Genomic DNA, 22,267 nt, shown 5'->3' on the forward strand with positions numbered 1-22,267 from the left:
GATTATGACATACTGTTTTCCCGCACCAGCCAGAATCAGCAGGAGAGGGCTGCACTGTGGCAAGACCTTGTCCGTAGGGTAAATGACATTGGCATGCATAATAGGACATATGAGCAGGTACGACATCACTGCAGTGATTTAATCAGAAATGTCCTTCAGCGTGCGTCGGATATCCACAGGCAACAGGTTGCCACAGGAGGTGGGGTGGCCACACATCCCCCCCTCACCAGACTGGAGGGGCTACTCCTAAGTGTTGTGGCTCCAGCCCAGGAACAACAACAGCAACACACCTGCATTATGATGGAGGCTGGAGCCACACAGCAACACGACATGGAGCATGCAGGTAATATGCCATATGTACACTTGACTGTTCTGTACACTGTTAATTTATGCATGTGTAAGATGTGTCCTTGGTATGTAGCTGTCAACATAGTATGTAATTGTGCAGGTGTGATATTGCCAATATCAGCAGCTGACATGTGGAAGGCAATTGTTGTACTACTGAGCTGTATCATACGCAGTATCAATGGCACAGTTGTGCCCACTGACATTAATCCCCTCATTTCTGCAGGTCCCTCCGGTGTTACAGCAAGGCAGCCCATCCATGCTGGTGAGTGTGTATTAACAATGCCTATAATAGTCTTGATAGTGCTAGTAATAATAGTGTAACTCAGTAGTGCTCTGTGTGTATACTGCGGGGTGTGCATGTGTGCATGTGTGCGTGTGTCCACGTGTGCATGTGTGTGCATGTGTGCATGTGTGCGTGTGTCCACGTGTGCATGTGTGCATGTGTGCATGTGTGCACGTGTGCACGTGTGCATGTGTGCATGTGTGCATGTGTGCGTGTGTCCACGTGTGCATGTGTGCATGTGTCCATGTGTGCATGTGTGCATGTGTGCATCACTGGTAACATTGTGTAGACATTGTAAACTGTGTTTCCTGTCTTCCTCCCACAGGTTCTGGTGCTGCTCTGGTGTCCTGCAGCAGGGAACCTGAATCTGGTGCCACAGGTACTGATAATGATGATATCTGTGTAATGGCACAGGAAGGTGTGTCAGGGTCTGTCATTGGTCAGCCAATTGACAGTACACAGCTGTCAACCCCATCATTGCGCACAGTCATTCTGCCAGTACATCCTATGTCACCAATGTCCCTAGGTGATGGACAGGATACAGGGTAATGTGGTATCTGTGGCATATGCTTCCCCACACAGCAGCCATGGGCAGGGTCCTGAGATGGTACCACACAGACAGTTGCCCATGGGTTCTCATGGGAGCATCCGTGGGCGTACTGCCTCTGGCAGACGTGCCCAAAGAGGTCTGTCAACCTCAGCTATGTTTCGGGCTGTCATGCAGGCACAGTCACATATGGAAAGGTACACCAGACAGGGTCTGAGGGAGCTGAGAGCATGTCACACATCCATGACTGACAGTGTGCGTGACATTGCGGATGCTATCCGTAATTTCACAGATGTCATAGACAGACGTTGTGGGGACATATTACAGCAGTTCCACAACTACATGTCCATAAGCCAGGGCAATGGTGGACGGTTGCGGCATCGACGTGGCTGTATGCCAGCAACAGCAGCAGCTGGCAGTTGGCGCGGATGACAACAGGCCCGCGGATGCCCCCATAGTGCCAGCAGCAGCCCCAGCAATGCTGGGTCTGTGCTGTCATCAGACCGCCCCAGGAGACCATGTGCACGTGGCTCTGGACAGTCCCAACAGGGACCTGTGTCCAGACAATGAACACCCGCTTCTGATGACAGTACCCAGTCTGGCTTAGTACCGGATACGGTCCGTAGCACCCCTGCCAGGCACAGGTACCGTGTCCATGGCCACAGACACTGATCTGTATGACCTGGCAGGTGCAGTCTGTGGCTGTCCACAAACTCCAGTATATGGCAGCCATGAGGTGGAACTGTGTGCATGCATACACACATGGAAATGTTAACACCTAGGGCTACCACATACACGCACACACTGCATCAACATTGCCCCACCCTGTACTGCTGTCCCTCACCAACACACATACACATACATGTCAATTGGTGGTATCAGTGGCAGACTCAGGCATACCTAGTTCACACCCTGTGCATACGATGAAGCTGTGCCACCTCCTGCAATCTCTAACATCAGTGCAGGAACAGGTTAACATGTTGCTGATGCACAGGGTGACTACATAGACGTGTATTAATAGTATCATGTTGGTAACAGTACAGTGTGCTGATATGATTGTGTGTATATCCCAGCATGCCTGATGCATTAACTGTATGACTGTCCTGAATTGTTATCTACACCCATTGTAAGTACCATAGTGTAACAGCTGCACATTTTTGCATACTGGTGGTAAGGATGTCAACAGATAGCCACATACATAGGTAGCACAGGGGAGAAGGTAATGCAAGTAGTGATATGCAATGATGGACATGTACACTAATGGTGGCATGTTGCCCACAACGACTATGCAATGTGGATGTTTGCGCATGTTATGTGTGCAGTACCAATTTACTTTAAATTAAATTAAATTTTAAATAATTTCAGTTTTACCATGGACATCTGAGCTGTGCATTCCTGGGTGCATGTTTATAGTGCCTGCATATTTGCACTGTTACCTACTCGAAGTGGTACCCCTTCTTTGTTGTACAATAGACTACTTCCAGCCCTGCTTACTGTAGCTTTGTTTGCACGCATGCTTGCTTGAGGTTCCCTGGAACACTGATTCCACCTGCAATGCAGATTTACAGAGCTTCTGTGGATTCCTAGTGACATCTGCATAGCTTACTATACGTATGTCAATGTCTCACTTGACAGAACGTCACTGTCTGTCCTGTTCGCATGTACGTTGCCTGTGACACATTGCATATGACTTACCTGGCATTTGCCCACTTGTGCAGTCATAAATGCCAGCGCTATTAAATCAGAAGCAGTACACCCACACATACTCGCCTTCAGTATGTTGTTCCCCATTGGCCCTATGTGTTGGTAATCACCATGGCAATCACACTACTGTGGTAGCATGTGCAAAGGTAACTTGTGAATCACCTCTATGGTCCAGTTGTGGAATATGTGAGTCATGTGGCAATGTCACAGCTGCCACATGTATGCAGTCAACCCTCTCCCCTGGCCAGGAACGTACAACACGTGTGAGATGCAACCACATAGCCAATCTGGGGTCTGAGCACTCTGAACCCAGTACTGGCATACCCTGTCAGGTGGCATGACATACTACAGTGACTACAAAACCAGTCTGACATAGACCTGCACTGACAGCAATCCAAACACATGGACACACTGGGGCATACTTGGAGCCTGAGAATAGCATCCTGCCTGAGCATCACACACCTCCACAGCTGGCACACAGGCATACATTACGTCAGAACAGAGCACATGCCACACATGGCACACACATCCTGTGTGCCAAACACTCACAGCCTGTAGGCCTACACAACACACCTGCTACAGATGTGTCAGGTACCTCTCTTGGCCGGTGCAGTGGGGTCCCGCTCAACAGGCTGTACATGGTGAAGGTCACAGTGATATGCCCGTGGGGCACTATGGTCCACCACATAACACATGCATACAAGTCAGTCAGAGGCATGGACACATATGACTCAGTCATTGTCCATGCCACTATGGATGACCTGAGATGTACCTCCCTGGACTACATGATAGGGAACATAGAAGGGCTCTCTCAGCATGTGGCACAGGCTGGTATGAGCCTGACCTTGGTTGCCATCATACCCTCACCAGGTATGTTACCACAATATGTAGGAAGGGTGTTCTATGTCTACATTTTGCTCAATCTCCAATGTCATTCATAGGGTATCCAATGGCTGTCAGCGTGTGCTTACATGCTAGGGAAGCCACAATGATTTGCGAGGGGCAGCTTGCACGTGTCACCCATGGGCCATTGTATATTGGCGAGGCCTCTTGATACACACATAGTGCCTTTTGACGCAGGGCTCAGATTACATAGCCACCTCCGCGGGTATCACACGGGATAGGACACTAACAGTAATGCTACACAACACCAGCAGTGTACACCGCAAGATGCATGCACTGGACACTGTCCTCAGCACGGTAAACTGCAATATCTGTGCAGTAACAGATTCCTGATTCACGGCTCACAGGTGCAACCCATCACTGCCAGGTTATACCTCATACCATGACTGTCGTCCCCTACACATGTACCACACATGAACAGGGGGGAGGTATCTCAAGGCACCACAGATACACACACCTCCAGGTTGTTGGCACAGCACAAAGCATCAGGGCCTATCCATGTGCAGCTAACAGTGTGTTGGACTGCCTTCTGGTTCATAGCCTGGCACACACAACTCTCCCATACACAGGAAACCCACCTGTCCTCCCTAACAACACTGGGAATATGTATTTATATGTCTGGACTGCATCCAGCCAAACATTGTGTTTGAGCATTACTGTAGCTACAACACACTAGCTGAAAGGTTCCTAGCATGTAGTCACTGAATTGCAGTGGAACAACATGTTACCACTCCCACAACAGGTGGGAACATGCAGCACCTGTTTATCGACTACATGTAGAATATATGGCCCAGACCAGATGTGTATCCCCCGCTGTTAGGATGATACCATATACACTGTATATAAACATACCGCATGCAGCCCCTGCACAGTAAGACACAGTCATAATGTTATGCAGTGCAAATACCATTTATACACTTGAGGCACGTGTCAGACATGGGAACTATTGAAGGTCACAGGTATATATGTGTATGTGGCACACACATACATCATGTGTGCATTGCCATTGCTGGTTTAAGCAATGTCATGCATTGTTATGAACAACCCACACATGGGCATTTTGTGTGACACAAACACGTGTCAATTGTGGGTTACCAAAACATACCTAACTGTGCTCTGACAGTAGTTAGAGACACAGTAGCGGAGCGCACTATTTGCATTACTGAGCGATTTGCCCTGTTTGGCTGTACTTATAGTGTGGTGACATCACCTGTGTTTACTGGGGGAATATGCAGCATCTAGTGTATTGTAGTAGATGCCAAAAGGAACTGTTCTCTCACACTTGCAATTACACACACCCTACTACACCCCCACACATTTGCCATTTGCAGGATTTATACCCCTACCTAACTATGTTATGACACTTGAGAGAGACGCATTAGCAGAACGTGCTATTCGAATTACTGGGAGGTTCCTTTTCTCTGGCTCTACTTATAGGGTGCTGACATCATCAGTGTTTGGAAAGGGTAATGTGCATCATGTAGTGTGTTCTCCTAATTGCCAAAAAGCACATATCTTTCATACAGAATTGCACACACACAAACTCCCCTCATCCAAACACACACACACTTGCCATTTGCCAAAAGGGACATTTCTTTCATACAGGATTGTACACACACTAACCCCCCTCCACACACACTGTGCATTTGAAGGATTCAAACCCCTACCTAACTATGTTATAACACTCAAAATGGACGCATCAGCAGAGCGCACTATTCGCATTACTGGGAGGTTTCCTTTCTCCTGCTGTACTTATAGGGTGCTGACATCATCAGTGTTTAGAAAGGGGAATGTGCATCCTGTAGTGTGTTCTCCTAGTTGCCAAAACGGACATTTCTTTCATACAGACTGGCACACACACACACACTAACCCTGCCTCCACACACACTGGTCATTTGCAGGATTCAAACCCCTACCTAACTATGTTATGACACTTGAGACGGTCGCATTAGTGGAGCGCGCTATTCGCATTACTGGGTATTTTTTCTTCTCCTGATGTACATATAGGGTGCTGACATCATCAGTATTTAGAAAGGGGAATGTGCATCCTGTAGTGTGTTTTCCCAGTTGCCAAAAGGGACATTTCCCTCACACAGAGTTGCACACACAACTACCCCGCTCACCCACACACACACTAAGCATTTGCAGGATTCAAACCCCTATCTATCTATATTATGACACTTGACGGAGACACATTAGCAGAGCGCACTATCCGAATTACTGGGCATCTGCTGTGCACCTGCAGTATTTATAGGGTGCTGACATCATTATTTCTACAGAGGTATGTACATCTAGTACTACCTGTCAGGTGGGGGATAGCATATATATGCATTTGCAGCCACCTACTTCAGGGTCAGATATGCACATCGCACTGGCAGGTATGTTCTATACCATGCTTCGTGACCACAGGACCTGTAAGACACTACACAACCAGTCCAGACCACCCCTCACACATCCAGGACACACACTTTGCTTCCCTGGGAACAGTGCCAGGATATGCAGGTGTTCACATACACCATTCCAGTTGTTAGTGTCAGGTACAGGCATATTGTGTGTGGGAACTACTCAGGCCTCTACAACATTACCCTTCAGCCACTACAATTTGTGAGTCCATGTGCTATGGCAGAACCACTCACCACAGCCACAAGGGGGAATACATATTGCACCTGACCATCTGCAACATGGGTACTCACTGTTCCACACCAGAGGTAGACCACCATTGTTGATATCTGACCATACCCACCTTTCCCTGGACATCAATATCCCATCCCCACCCCCAGGCAAGGTTGTCACTGCAAACAAACTGTATTTATCAAAAGCAGACTTTACACTTGTGAAGACTGGGGTAGAAGACTTCAAAGGACCCATGCTGGGGGAGTATACAGGCCACTCTGCATAATCCTTGACAATTGCATTCTATGAGCATGTGGAAGGTTTGCATTGATCATGCTATCCCAAATATACCCATGACTGCTCTACAACAGGACACCTGTCAGGTGTACGCCAGCCATATATCAGCTGTCCAACAGACAGAGTGAGCTAATACATTGCAGAGCAGTAGCCCACAGAGGGAGGACATCTCTGAGCAGTACCGTCACGTCACTTCAATCCCTCATAATCATCGCAACACAGTGTTGACAGTGAAATTGTCCAGACAATGCAGATAAGGCTCCCCTCAGTCTGTTATTGATGCCCACTTACTGTTAGAGGTCCTCAGCGACCCTCTTCCAGCACACGCCAACAACATGGATGTGGATTAGCAAATTCAAACCCTGGGATCTCCACTGTGTCCTTGCTTGACAGAGGCACAGCACACTAGCCTCACACGGTGCCGAATGTGACCTACTTTGCAGTGGCACAGTAGCCTACTGTACTGGGGAGGCAGACGCCAAGCACACTCTGGCTAAGCTGTCATTCCCTAGGGCAAACAGTCTAGTGCTGACCTCTACACCCATATGTTTAATTGTCAGATGCACATTATTTGTTGCTGATAGACTGTTTGCAGGTCTTTATTGACATAGCATTCCCTGTTTGTATGAACAACTTGTGTATCTATGGAAGATGTTTGCATATGGGATGGATCCACTATATCACATATTTCTCTGTAGTCATTTAACTGTGTGCACTGGGCAGATTGCTGTAATGTGGTTGGTTCCTGGAGTAACACGTACAAATACCAGATATGTGTGGCCAACTGCTAAATTGAGATTTGGCCTAAGTGTGTGAGCATGCCCAGTTCAGCCTTCCCATGGCATGTTGTCTGACATATGTCTCATTTATCAAAGTGTGCGAGCATGCCCAGTGTGAGCTTTCCATATGTTGTACTCTGCAGCCCACCACATTTGTGGATGAGTGTGAACTTCAACAATATCTCCTGTTTATGGTTGTGTGTTGTGTGTCATGTTGTGTAGTTACTGTCCAACTGCTTTGTGTGTGAACACAACAGGGATTATACTGTGCCTGCAGGGTTTGCATGGGATACTTTGCATACAGTTGTCAACATCCTTTCATACTGACCTAACACTGTAGTACCGTATAGTGTACTGGTTCAGTACTTTCACTGTGGTGGACAGTATCCTGGGCTTTAGTCCTATCACTGCTTTACATTTCCATAGTGAGCACAACAGCCTGGTTAGGGGCCAGTTGTGCACATCTGACCATGTTGCATTATGTTCAGATATGAACTACTTAAACCAGGCTTGTCCAACATTGGTAGTGTATTCCACAACATAGGTGTACATTGGCAAACACTAGCGATGTGCCCTAGGCCATTTCTAATGCTAGTCGGAGAGTGTGTTTGTCCTTCGACACACATTGTAAGTGGAGTTTGCCATGACATATGTCATGGTTAGTATACTGTGTCTCTGTCTACCTGTAACATAACAGTGATACCCAGGGTAAACCTACCATCTCCCATCCACTCATCAAGATTCCTCTTGAGGAGACTCAATGAGTGACTCTATGGATAACCTGTACTGGGAGTTTACTCATGAGTGGGGGTGGCTTCTGTGTTATGGATCATGCAGCACAGCCTGTCCTATGTATGTCAGTGCTGGGGTTCAGGTCTCTCATGTGCATAGCTCACTGCCATTCAGATTGTACAAGGTGCAGCATGTTCATTGATTCCAGCTTGGATATGGCTTTATACATCAGGCACAGCTTGCCTCTGGGTGGGCAGTATGGCAGTGTGTGGAGCTGCAGTTTGTTTAATCAGGCAACACATGGCATCTGTTTAAGCTCTTTGATACTCCTGGTGAGGTACTGTTGGGGGCTTTACAGTTGATGGAGGTGTCTGCTGAGGTACATCCCACAGGGGCTATTGTAGTCAATTGTAATGCTGATGAAGGATGACTGCAGAGCCACAATGACCTCCCCTTATCTAGATCTGACAACCTTCATGATTAGGTGGGTATATGGTATGTTTCTGTAAACACTACAGCCACATGTTTGTCCAATGCAGGATATCTATCATCTTGTGTCCCCAGGTCTCTCATTACATGTTAAGTATGTAATGGGTTAACACCTATGTGGTAATTGGTGGGCACTTACTGTATATCCATGGGGTTGACTATACACTTTTCTGCAATTAGCTTGCTGACATGGCTATGGCACCAGTTGTCTGTTTCTATGTGGCCCTTTTGTGGGATGCTTGTGTCAGCTGGAGGGTCAGATATGGTGGCCAGTTTGTAGTCCTCTGCAAACATGTTCAGACACAGTCCTTCCATGTTGGCCTGTACCTATGGGACATATATACCAAACGAGGGAGGTCCCAGGACCAAGCCTTGTGGGATGCCAGTTATATCCGGTTTGTAGTCTGACATGGCTGTAGCATGTCTGACCATGTCAGTTCTGTCCTTGGTCTGGTTTGCAACCCCTCTACTGACATAGGGGTTTATATTTAAGCTGGTGAGCCTATCTATAATGAACACGTGGGGTATTGTATGGAAGCCTTTGTAAGGTCCAGTTACACTGTGTGGACCACATTGCCCTCATCAATGACCGTAATGACTGTTTCAAATGAGTCAAACATGTTTAAGGGGCAGCATCTGCACTTAAGAAAGCCACACTGGGTAGGGTCCAGTGTCAGTAGGTCCCCAATATCTTTATGTCTGCGGTACATGCTGATCCTTTCCATAGCTGTGCAGACCAAGCTTGTCAGGATTCTGGGGTGGTAGTTTGCAGTATCCATTCAGGCAACACCTTTGTTGGGAAGGACCACTGTTGTTGTACACTGCTCTTTGGGTACATATCCTGTGGTAAGGCTGACATTGAGCAGTAGTGTGTTTTGGCATTCCATTCTTCTTGGAGTCCATGTTGGACTCAGCCCAGGACACCATCTCATACCATTGCTGCTGTGTGTTTTGCTTTGTAGATGCTGGCTGTTACCTCAGCATCTGCAATGTCAGGGGGCCAGCAGTCTGCTGGGATAGATATTTTGCATTCTGGGGGGGGGGGGGTTGCACTGCACCTGTCAGGTTGTATGTTAGCAATATGTGTGTGTGTTTGGTATGTTGTTTGTAATATATGAGTGATTCATTGCATATCCTTGAATTCCTAACAAGGTTCCTACCATCAGTTGAGACAGCCTTGTGATTATCCTTAGTTTCCTGTACAATTTGTATCTTCATAGGTTCATACTAGGCTATCCACCTTAGGGCATTTATAAGCCTAGCCAGAGTGTGTGTGTGGCTTTCGCCCCCCCTTACTATGTGAATATTATGGCCATTTATGATTTACTTTACTGTGCCTCTGTCTGGAGATGACACAGTGAAGACCCCCAGTGTACATCTACGATCATCCATCCACTTGGCAAGATTCCTGTTGAAGAGTGACAGTGAGGGGCTCTGCCTAACATGGAGTGGCATTCTGTTCCAGGGTGTAGGGAGCCTCTGGGTTATGTATCTGTCCCTCCAACACATCCTATTTCATTATGTGTTGAGGATGACATCTCTCACTCTCACAGCTCCGATGGCTTTGGGTTTTCTGGGGTGGAGCATGTCCATTACTCCTGTGTTGGACATGGCCTTGTACAACAGGCATACAATGCCTCTGTGTAGGCAGTATGTGACTGCATTCAGCTGGGGTGTTTACAGCCAGGCAGCATATGACATATATTTGAGACCCTTTATCCTCTTGGTGAGGTAACTTTGAGGTCTTTCTAACTGCTGCAGGTGTCAGGTAAGGTACATCCAAAATGAGGCATTGTACTAGATTATGGGTCTGATAAGAGAACAGTACAGGGGCACAATGACCTTTGTTGACATAGATGTGAATCCTTTCATGATACGGTGTCCAATATAGACTGTCTTCCTAGCCAGATTGGCAATGTGAGTGTCACATAACAAGTTACTGTCCACTTGCATCCCTAGGTCCCTGATTACTCCTTCCATACATAAAGGTTTACCTGGTAATTTGTGAGTACCTTGTTTGGTATTTGGTGGGACATTCATACTGTCCAGTGTCTTCAGGATGGCTGGGTGGGGTTCCTGTGTGTGAGAGTGTGGTCTGTAGCATGCTACCAACTGTACAGCAGTTTTGCCAATGGTTAGGTGCACATGGGTGGTCTCCGATGCTTCGTGCATTGTCAGTTACCTGGATGTATGGGTGTCTGTGCTGAATATGGATACTCCCCCTCCTTTTATGTTTTGGTCCAGGTTTTGGGGCCATAACGCATGATATGAGGTATAACCTGGTAGTGCTTGTGTGCTGTCAGGAGGCTTGCAGCAGGTTTCTGTCACTGCACAGACATCAATGTTCTCCATACTGGGGAGGGCCTCAGGAGCATGCATATTGTGGTTTACACATCTGGCATTGGTCAGCATTACCCTTATGTTTCTTACCACTTATGTTTTCTAGGGTGGTGGGTTAGTCTTTTCAGCCTTGCCTATGTAAGGCTCTATGGAGGTGGCAAAAGCCTTATCCAATATCCAGATGCCCAGGGGTAACAGGTGCAAGCCATCCCTGGAACAGAAGCATGGCTTGTCAAGTATGACATCCCAAGCAGACAGACATTAGATCCTCTTGGAATGACAGCAGTAATTGTGCCACTTGTTAAAGCTGATCATTCTGTGTTTGTACTGTGGCATCATTCTTGGTGAGGGTAGGATGCTGCAAACGGTCAGTGTCATACCGGCCTGGAGTACATACTCAGAGAGCTCATCTATGTCTCTTTTCATGTAGTCCAGGGAGGTACATCTGAGGTCATTCACGCCAGCATGGACAATGACTGCATCATATTTCTACTTGCTTTGGGGTGACCTGCGTACTTGTGTTATGTGGCACATTGTAGCAGCCTACAGGCAGCTTACTGTACCCTTTCCCTTGTTCATTCTGGTGAGTGGGACAGCAGTGTGTCTGACTATGGAGTCACCTATTACAACTGTATCAGGCATGTTGTTTCTCCTTCTGGCCTGTGAGTGTTTGGCACACCAGCTTTTTGTACTATGTGTTGCATGTGCTATGTTTGGAGGTTGTGGTTGCTTCGGGGTCTGCTTTGGAGGCTTCTGTTGGTGTGTTGTGTTTGTAATTAAGGCCTCCAGGAATGTTTTTCTGTGTTTATGTCTTTGGTTTGCTGTTGTGATAGGTCTACCTGGGACTGGGTTTGTGGTGTGTGTGGTTACTTTCTCCTCCTGACTAGTTTTGACAGTACTGAGTTGAGGGAGCTCAGCCTCCGGTTTGGATACATGGTTGCATCTCTCACATATATTTGTATTTCTTGGGGGAGTTGAGGGTTGTCTGTGTACTTGGGGCAGGTGTAACATTGCCTCAGGATTCACAGATTCAACTTGTTGTAGCTGGACTTAGTGGATTGTATGTGTGGACGTATTTTATTGCCATACTACTGATCAGTGATTACTTCCCTTTTTATGTTTGCTCTATCATGTAGTAGCTTCCTCATTCTCTTGCATGGTTTGGTAATGGCTGGAGTCCAGCATGCCAGATGCCTGCCTGTATGGCATTGGGTCTTTTTGTTATTTGTGATAGCATAATCCATGCATTCCTGGCAGTGTTCATGGAATGCCTGTATAACAGGTTATGAGGTGTGGCCCATATTTTTCACCTGCACAGGGCCTTTAATGGATTCCACATCAGTTTGGAGGAGTGCAACTTTTGCTTTACACATGTTTTTCACTGTGGTTTTCTGGCCAGGGACTGTGGTCAGGATGTGTATATCCAGTGTGATTACTCTATGGTCTGGTCTTACCAGTGAGGGATACACTTCTCATCTTGCCATCCAGTACCCATGTTGCTGATTATCACATCCAGTATGCTTACCCCTCTTGTGGGAGTGGTACGTTGTTCCTGGGCATTTTGGTTTATGGAGTCTAGGAACTTTTCTCCTACTGTGTTGGAGCGAGTATAATGCTCCCAGTCTAGGTCTGGGTATTTTCAGTCACCCAATATAATGTGGTTTGGGGGGCTTGATATATTCATGTATTCCAACATAGGCCATGTGCAGTTCCTGGTGTTAAGCGGTAGTCTGTAGCAGGCTATAAACTGGGAAGCAGTTTTAGCCACTGTTACTTGACCATGGCTAATCCATGTTGATTCTTGTTGTGGTACCAACATGGGGGTGTGGTTATCCTTGACAATTATTGCTAGTCACCCTCCTTTTGTAGCTTGTTCCATGTTTTGAGGCTGTACAGCACAGTATGAGGTGTAACCTGGTAGTGTTAGGGTGCTGTTGTGAGCCTTGACCCAGTTTTCTATTACAGGACAGATATCAACATTCTCCATACTGGGTGGGTTTACACTGCACGCATCTTGCTGTTTAGACTTCTGGCATTGGGTAGCATTACATCTAGGTTCTTATCCCTTGTGATACCTCTGGAGTTGCGTTTGTGTTTTGAGAATGCAAAAGTTTTTTAATGGTCATTTGATTTTAAATCTCACTATATAAAGACTAATTAAGTTTTACTCAATTGTCTGATGAAGTCTCACTGTTTAGTGGACGAAAATGCATTGTATGGTTTTAAAGCGTTTATACCTGGTTGGATTATTTGTGGCTTTCTTTGGAGATCTATTAAAGTGCGGTTACTTTGGTGCGCTTTTTCCTTGTTTTGTGTTTTACTGTTTTGAGCCTTACCTATTCAGGGCACGCTGTGGGTAATGACAGCTTTTGCCACTATCCATGCGGCCTGGACTGATAGGTGCATGCCACCTCTAGCAGGTGGAGCATCATGTCATGCTCAGCATGTCATCCCAGGCTGGCACACATTGGATCCCCTTTGACTAACTGCAATACTTCAGCCAATTATTGCAATTGATCATCTCATCGTCATATTGTGGCATCATGCTTGGTGAGGGTAGGATGTTAGTCAGGGTCCTCAAGTGTGCATATACTACATAGTGTTACATTACTTAACACATGGCATTCATGCCTCAGGTGGTGCTGCAGGGCTGCCTCTGTCAGATGCACATATTACACTCCCTGTACATGTTTGAGAGCAGGTTATGTCATTTTAGGCATCCATGTTATTATATGAGTGAGTCAGAGAGGGGTATCATTCCCAGGGTTCCTACTGAGCCAATGTATGTGCTATATGTTGCCTCTTTGCCAAGGCCAGAGCATACTGGGAACGCCTCCTTCTGCCTACTGGGGCAGGCTCAGGTTGTTCCTCCTCTGAGTCACGCTCTGCCTGTGATGACCTTGGCAATGATGGGGGGCTGTTTGGCCCGGCCCTATGCTGGTCCTGCTGAAGCTGTTTTCACAAGATCATATTATGTAGCATAGCACATACCATGACAATTTGGGTACATGTAGTTGGTGAGTACTGCAAGGCTCCACCAGATGTGTCCAGACACCGGAACCGTGACTTGAGCAGCCCAAACACATGCTCTATTACATTACGTGTTTGTGCGTGTGCCTCATTATGGCATTCCTGTTCAGGTATGTGTGCGTTTCTGATGGGTGTCATCAGCCACGGCTCCAGTGCATAACCTGCATCCTCCACTAGGTGTCCGTGTGGGATGTCCCCACTGGCAAATGTCTGTTACAGCTGTGTCAAATGCCAGATATGGGAATCATGTTAGCTCCCAGGGCAGCCAGCACACACATTCATTATTATGCCCTGGGCATCACACATGACCTGGCAGTTGATGGAGGGGAAGCCCTTGCGGGTAATGTAGGCCCTACCCCGCTCACCGGCTGGTGCTTTGATGCGTATGTGCGTGCAGTCTATTGCACCCACTACCTCAGGGTATTCCACTATTTGCTAGAAGAGACGCATATTGCTGGCCAATACCTCACGGGCATTGGGGAAATATACATGATCACCGACATGTGCTGACATGGCATCCAGGAACTGGTGCAGTACCCTGGAGGCTAATGCCTGTGATATCCCCATCATATCACCAGTTGGTCTCTGGAAGGTACCTGTTGCTAGTATTCTTAGGCCAACACATACCTTGGTTTCCACTGGGATGGGTTCCCCTCTGTTGGTTCTGTGTGTGAGGCTTGGCCTGCACAGCTCGACAATTTGCTGCAGGAGGTCTCTGTCCACTCTATAGTGCTCTACTATCTCCAGCTCATGTAACCCATGGTAGGTGACCCTGGGCCTGTACACTCTTCTCCGTCTCCTCACTGTGGGTAGTCTGGCACCATCTGCATTGTCACCATCCTCAGCATGTCACCTATGTCTCCTTATGACAGCTATGGCAGCCCCTAGCATTTCTGCTCTGAGTTCAGCTTTTTCAGTTTTCACTTCTAATAGCTTACTCCTGTCTTACAGTGTCTCTTGAGAGAAACATCTTTCACTGCTGTTTGCAGAGTTTTAAGTGCTTGGCTGAGCTACTATTCTGCCTTTGTAATTGCCTGCTTCTAATTGTTTTCACCTGCTAGCTCCAGCAGTATTCCCTGTTAGCTTCCTACTAATTCTGTTGCTTCCTTTTTCCTTTCTGTTTCCTCAGGGGGGAGCAATGCACATGCCAGCAGAAACACGCTCACAGTGGCTTACACACGCGCACACATGCTTACACAGTTCAGAATCTGCTTATTCGGGTTAAAACGCACGCACACCAGTGCAAACAGTCTTAGACGTCTGCCAACACGCTCCCATATGCTCAGTCTGCCTTACACGCACGCATACTGCCCTAGCCGCGCCTCATGGTGCACACACGTGCGCATGCATGCCCAGCAAGAAACTTTGGTGTAAGCAACAGTGTACACCTTCCATTTCTTGACTTTCTCATGCTTATCTTGTGGCACTCCTCTTTCCATGATATGTGTCTGACATCTGTCATGTAACACTGACCTCCAATGAACTGCATTTCTTTCTACCAATCCCCCCTGTGATGTCACCTATCTCTTACTCTATTCCTCCCCCTTATGTATCTCTTACACTACTCAGAATGTGCTCATTTGCTATGTGACAGTGGAATTCAGTATCCTAACACTCATTTACATCAGATTGCCTACTAATGCTTAGTTACATCTCTTAGACTCAGCTTCCCCCCTTAGCAACCACTAAACGGTGGCCATGTTGTTTTTGGTCTGCTGGTCCCTGTATTGTAAATCCATGTATTGCATAAAACCCACATTTGTGGGTTTATAACCTTCATTTTTATGTTTTATACAGGTCAACCTGTTTGCGCGGGGCTGCGCTGCATTTAAACATCGGCGATCGCCAAAAAAAAAAAGAATTATTTTTCATATTTGCATTGGGGTACATTGCCAATGGCCACATATTTGGCCATTGGCATGCTGCCTGACACATATGCACCCTTTATTTGGAGCTGACATGGCTCCATTGTGATTTTTGCAGAAACGTACTCAGTTGTCAACTGAGTATATTTCTGCAGCTAAAATGACTCTTTCACGGGCTGCTTTCTGCTTCGTGGATTGCTACTCTACCTCGTTTGCATGCCTTTTGGCTGCAAGTGAGGTATTTAGCATATCCACGCCCAGTCCGTGTAAGAGACGTGTTAGCTGGTCTCTTACACAGAGTTTTAGTCTGTTCCTGGATTGTGAGGCTTGCATGGAGTCTTACACGTCTCTTACACTCCGTGCAAGACTTTGTGAATCCTGCCCCAAGTGTTTTGGGTTTCTAATACCATGTTGGGAGTGGACAACATTCCTAAATCAGGATATGATTAGAGTTCATGAAATTTGTATTATTTCAGTCTTTGATGTTAACTAAGAGAGCTCTTTGTGGCATCCAAAATGTGCCTGGAATTACCTCTTTCAGTAATTTATATTGAGTTACATTGTAGTAAGAAATGTGGTGTCTAATGCAAACCAAAACAACTGTAGATGATGTGTTAATCTTTTTAAATATGGAGGAGGGGGTCACATTGCTAGGTTCTGTGCTACTAATACTGAAGATAGTGGTAATAGTAGAAATGTGACTATTGAAATGCATACTTCAAATAAAATTGTACCCATATAGACTACAACTAACAAGTCAGTATTACACCACTGTGTTGGAACTACACTGGTGAAGTGTACTGTATTTCAGAGGGAAAGGAAGTTCAAGCTCTGCTAGACTTTGGAACCATCATTGCCTTTTTTAGGGTCCCTAGTATTTAAGTATGAGATGAATGGCAACCAAAAAAGGAGAGGTAATATGAATTCATAGTTTAGCATTCATCCTGTGGATGTAAATTCCAGATATGACTCATGATGTAATACATGGGAAAAAAATCCCCATTCTTAAGCATTCTGGAAATGTGAGAGGAGGGAGAAATTTTAAACAGTGTGCTAGGCTGATATTTAAGAGATAGAGCAACATATTGATATACCCATTCAGTGTGAAACTGGAGAAGGGAGAGAAGATAGAGAGACTCGTGTAGAGAGATGCAGAATCAAACAAGGAGATGGAAGTTGGAATAAAAACTAACAAAGGCACTAGAATTTGGATGTGGTTATAAGGTGTCCTGGATGTTAACAGAAACCCAAAACTGTAAGAAATGTCAGTATAGCACCTGAAAGTAAATTGATAGAAAACTTTGAAGGAAGAGTAGCGCAGAAACAGAGAAAAAAAATAGATGAAATGCACTTAAGTGTGGACCCTCAGAAAAAGTAAATGCTTAAAGGTGACAGGTAGAATTGGAAATGTAGAATTATGTGCCCATTTCTGTTAGTGCTGGGCAGAAAACTCAAAAAAGGCAGACTCAGAACATCAGGTATCTGTAAATGACAAAAAGAGCAAACCCAGTGGCAGTTATGTTCTGAGACTCCCATTGCAGAGAGTGGGCAATATAGAGAATGAAAAGAAATGGTGTGAGCAGTATCCACTTGCACTAAAACAGAGGAAAAGCGACCTAAAAAAAAAAAAACAAGAGTGTTCAAGAGACAAGTCAAGACAGGAAGCCTAATTAACATCAGTTGGCAGTTGTTATCTACACAGACTGTGAAGACAGGAACAATTCTACCATCTAATATTATGGGAAGAATTTTACACTGTTTTATTTTCTGTTTTCTGCCAAATTTAAACAATGTCTGATGTTAGACATTTTCCTACAACTGAAGACTTCAACGGAGCTAGTACTAGATAATGCAATGCTATGTCCTGGTTATGAAGGAAGTAGGCCATGCAGATTTGTAGAGATTTTTCTCATTCTAGCAGACTTTCAGTTTATTATTCAAGCAATCAAGAAATGCTCAGCAAGGATACCTTGCAAACCAGGGATTGATAATCACCTGAGGCATATTGCCAACATTGTTTCTGCTCTCTATTTCCCTTTCACAGTTATTGGACATAGAGACTTTTCTTTATAGGGATCAGGATCATTTTGACATGAAAATATTGGGCTTGCGGTCTGCTTGTGTCTGGATAAGTTGTAATTTGGAAAGCATCCTATAATGTTTTTGATATTTATATTATCTATCTGTCCACTATATGCTGTAGTTCAGATAGCTCGGAGTGTTAAATGTTAGAATGTATTTTCATAGATGAAAAAGTGGTAAGTTAATTATACTGTTTTAATTGGTTTTGCAGATACATATTTGTCTGGTTACAGGCAACTAGTAATGAAGCTAGTCCATAGTCACATTTTTATTTATTTATTTATTTTATTGTTTGTTTGTTTATTTGTTTGTTCATTTATTTATTGACATTCAATTATAGGGAAAGTGTGACTGAGTAGTAGCCTATTTTCAAAGGAGGCTCCAGGAGAAAACCTTCAAATTATTACAAAACATTTTAAGAAAAATAATTTTACAATCTTCAAAAAAAACCTGCAATATATATAATTATAAAAAATAGACATAATATAAAAACATTTGTTAAGAATCAATACAAGGTATATGACAAATCATTTAATATTTGGAGAAATTGTATACAGTTTGTAGAGAATTTAAAGGTAAGTTAGTCTAATAGAAATAAGAACTGCAATATGAAGTGAGGGAAAAACAGGCTTATGGTATATTTAGTAAGAAAGTCAGGGAACAGAATTAGATAGCAGTAAGGAAGTAAATGAAGAAGGGAGTGTGAGAAGGTATAAGGAATTACAAGGTACTTGTTCACATTTAGGGATATAGTTCATCCTGGTTTTGAGCAGCAGTAAAGCCAGGTTTTAGCTAGGAAGTCTCTCAGAGAGGTTTTGGAAGATGGGAGGGAGGGTATCAACCTGATGGTTCCAGGCCTTAATAACTTTGTATGAATGCAAAAAATGCACAGCAGATTTGCTAGGTCTGTAGACAAACAGGAGTTTTTTGTCACTGGCTTGCAGTGACCGACTGGGAACATAATTGTGCGGAATGTTTTTTAGTACTGGACTGGCAGGTGGATGTTGGATAATTTTATATGTGGTAAGAAGTTGTGTATATGTTAGTTGATATGGCATTGCTAACCAATGTAGGCTTTTCAGTGCTATACAGTGGTGGGTTCTGAAAGGGGTACATGCTGCAAATTAAGGACTTTGTTATAGCATTGTTCAGGTTGTAATTTTTATGAAACCTGAAGGTTAGTAAGTATGGGGGCACCATAAAGAAGTGTGTGGAGGAGATATGTAGTGGCAAGTGCAGTTTTAGTTGTGTCGGTGAGACAGTTTTGGCTCTGTAAAGCATCCCTAGATTTTTGACAAGTTTTTCTTATGCAATTTTGTATATGCAGGCCAAATGTAAGGTTATCATCCACTACCGCACCTAATAATTTGCTATGAGAAGTGACTTCAGTGGTTGTATTATCAAGAGAGAGAGAACGTTCATTTTTTTTTCCATGAGAGAGGAATTTGGGGAAAAAAGTAATAGTTTGGTCTTTTTTGGGTTGAGCATGAGTTGTGAGTTACAAAGCCATGTTTCACTGGTTGTTAATGCTTCCTGAGTAATTTTTTTTTGAAGGTATACCTTGTTGTCAGCTATGCAAATGAGAGTGGAATCATCTGCATATTTTATTAAGGTGGCCAGTTGTGTGGAAGTATGGGGGTGTTGGAAAATGTTAAAGAGAAGGGGACCAAGGATAACACGTTGTAGTACACTGGTTGTGACTGTGAGGTAAGGAGACAGTGTGAAGTGCCATTTTACTGACTGATACCTATTGGACAGGTAGCTTTTGTACCACAGAACAGTGGGCAGAGAGAGACCTAGTGAGGACATTTGAAGTAGAAGCTTGATATGACAAACTGTGTTGAAAGCTTTAAACAAGTCTAGAAATAAGGAAGAGACTCGTTTGCCATTATCTCTAGCTTTATTGACAGTATCTATATATATGTTAGAAGGGCAGTGCTAGTACTATTGGAAGGATGGAAGCCATGTTGTATGGGGAAAGGAATTCTTCCTGCAGGAGACAGTCTAGCAAATGGTTTTGAATGCATTTTCAAGTATTTTGGTGAGAAGAGATAAGATTGTTATAGGTCTAAAGTTATTAATGTCTGTTGAATTTCCTCCTTTGTGCAGAGGGATAATGTGTGACTTTTTCCAGAGAGAGGAAATGTGGGATTCTTGGACTGACCTATTTATAATGATTGATACAGGATAGGTAATGCTACTTGCTGCTATTTTTGGTACTCACTTGGAAGGTCATCAACTGAAAAAGAGCATGGCTTAAGTTTGTTTAAGAGTAGTTTTATATAGGATATGGGCACAGGTTTGGAGGTGAAAGTAGATGTGGTGATATGTGGCTGTTTGGGCAGGATTGGGATTAGATGTTGAGGAATCATTGGTTGGACATGCTATAATAACTATAAAATAAGAGCTGTACTGTATTGAAATTTCAAGTGGTAAGATATCAGGATAGGGGTTTGGGATGAATTTTGGGTCGGGATGTAAGATTTATTTAATAGATGTCCAACATTTTTTAGGGTTGTGTTTATTATTATTCTGAAAATTATTATAGTATAGATTTTTGTCATTTGTTTGCTTTTTAGTATGATCGCAAAGCATTCTGAAGTTTTCAAGATACTGTGGTGTTTTATATTCTTAACATTCTTTCCATGCTTTTTCTCCATATGGCATGAGTGTTCTACTCTTTTTAGACAGCCAAATAACATTATTTGTATTCAGCCTTTTCTTTCTAGGAGGTGCAAGGCTAGTTAGGGTATTTGCAAAAGTTGTATTGAATTCAACTAAAAACCGTCTAAGGGGAGGATTTTTAGGAAGTTACAGTTAATAGATGATAGTGTAGTAATGAACAGTTCTGGGTAAATCGTGGGAAGGTTATGCGTTGTTTTGTAAATATGCTGTTCAACTGGATGTGTGAGATGTCTAGTTTTTTTTTAATTTCTCAAAGTCTTTTGGGTTTCTAATACCATGACGGGAATGGACCCCATTCTTATGCCAAAATACAATTAAAGTTCATGAAATTAGTATTGTTTCAATCTTTGATGTCAGCCAGTAGTGCTCTTCACAGCACCCGCAATGCGCCTAGTAATGACTCCTTCTGCAGTTCGTATGGAGTTAAATGTATTGGTAACATATCTAAATATGATTGTAAATTCACATTGCTCCTACTACTATTGTAACTGTCTGGGTATCTTTCTTCCACATTGCTCTCATTTCTGACTGCAGATCCTGATATTTTATGACCTTGTGTTTCTCTGTATGCAAGACACTGTAGTCACTGGGTGTGGCGATTTCAATGACCAATGCTACTCTTGTCTTCTTTTCTTGGACCACTATATCCAGTTTTTTAGCATCTATCTTTTGAACTGTTGGTAATAGATGATCCCATGTGATGTAGACTTCATAATTTTTCTATGATTATCTGTGGCTCATGTTTCCAGTGTTTTTCAGCCACTTCAATACCATAATGTTTGCACAATCCCCAGTGCAACAGTCTCACCACATTATTATGCCTTTCAGTATACAGTCCTTCTGCCACTAGTATGTCACAACCAGCAACGAGGTGTGCAAATGTTTCCAATTTGGTTTTACAAAACCTACATTTGTCTGTTTCTCCCACATGTTTAATGGACTTTATAAACCAACATGTATGCAGCCCACTATCTTGGGACACCAATATTAACCTTTCATCTCTTGGTTTGAATTTGCCTCTCCTTAACCATGAGGTTCTTCCAGAAGTTTTTTATACTTGCAACTATATTTATGCTTTTTCCACATTTCTTGCCTTTTCATCTAATCCTTCGCCTTATATTCTTTCTTTTGTTTTTTGGCAAATTCAGTTGCTGCCTGATTTTTATCTACTTCTGGTCTGATTTCCATTCCTCCTTGATGCCAATAAGCTTCTGCTAAATTAAGCAGAGAAGTCATCTTAGATTTATTCTCCTCATGTTTCAAAACATTCACTATGTTTGGGTCTTGTGACGTCAGCAGATATGTGTGGTGTCCCACGATTGCATGAAGCATCCTTCTTGTTTTCCTATCTAATCTATCCAACACATTTTGGAGCCAGTCAGTCACACCAAAACTGTAAGCTAGGACAGGAAGAGCAAATTGGTTTATAGCTTGGATTTTATTCCTAGATGTCAGTGCTGTTTTCAGGATTAATTTAAGTCTTCTGAAGTATTCCTTACTAAGTTTTATTCACATTTGTTTGTGTTTTATTGTTGATCCTTCATTAATTCCCAAATATTTGTACACTCTT

The sequence above is a fragment of the Protopterus annectens genome, chromosome 4.part0 (assembly GCF_019279795.1).
Source record: "Protopterus annectens isolate FY-2018-M chromosome 4.part0, PAN1.0, whole genome shotgun sequence".
NCBI lineage: Eukaryota > Metazoa > Chordata > Ceratodontiformes > Protopteridae > Protopterus > Protopterus annectens.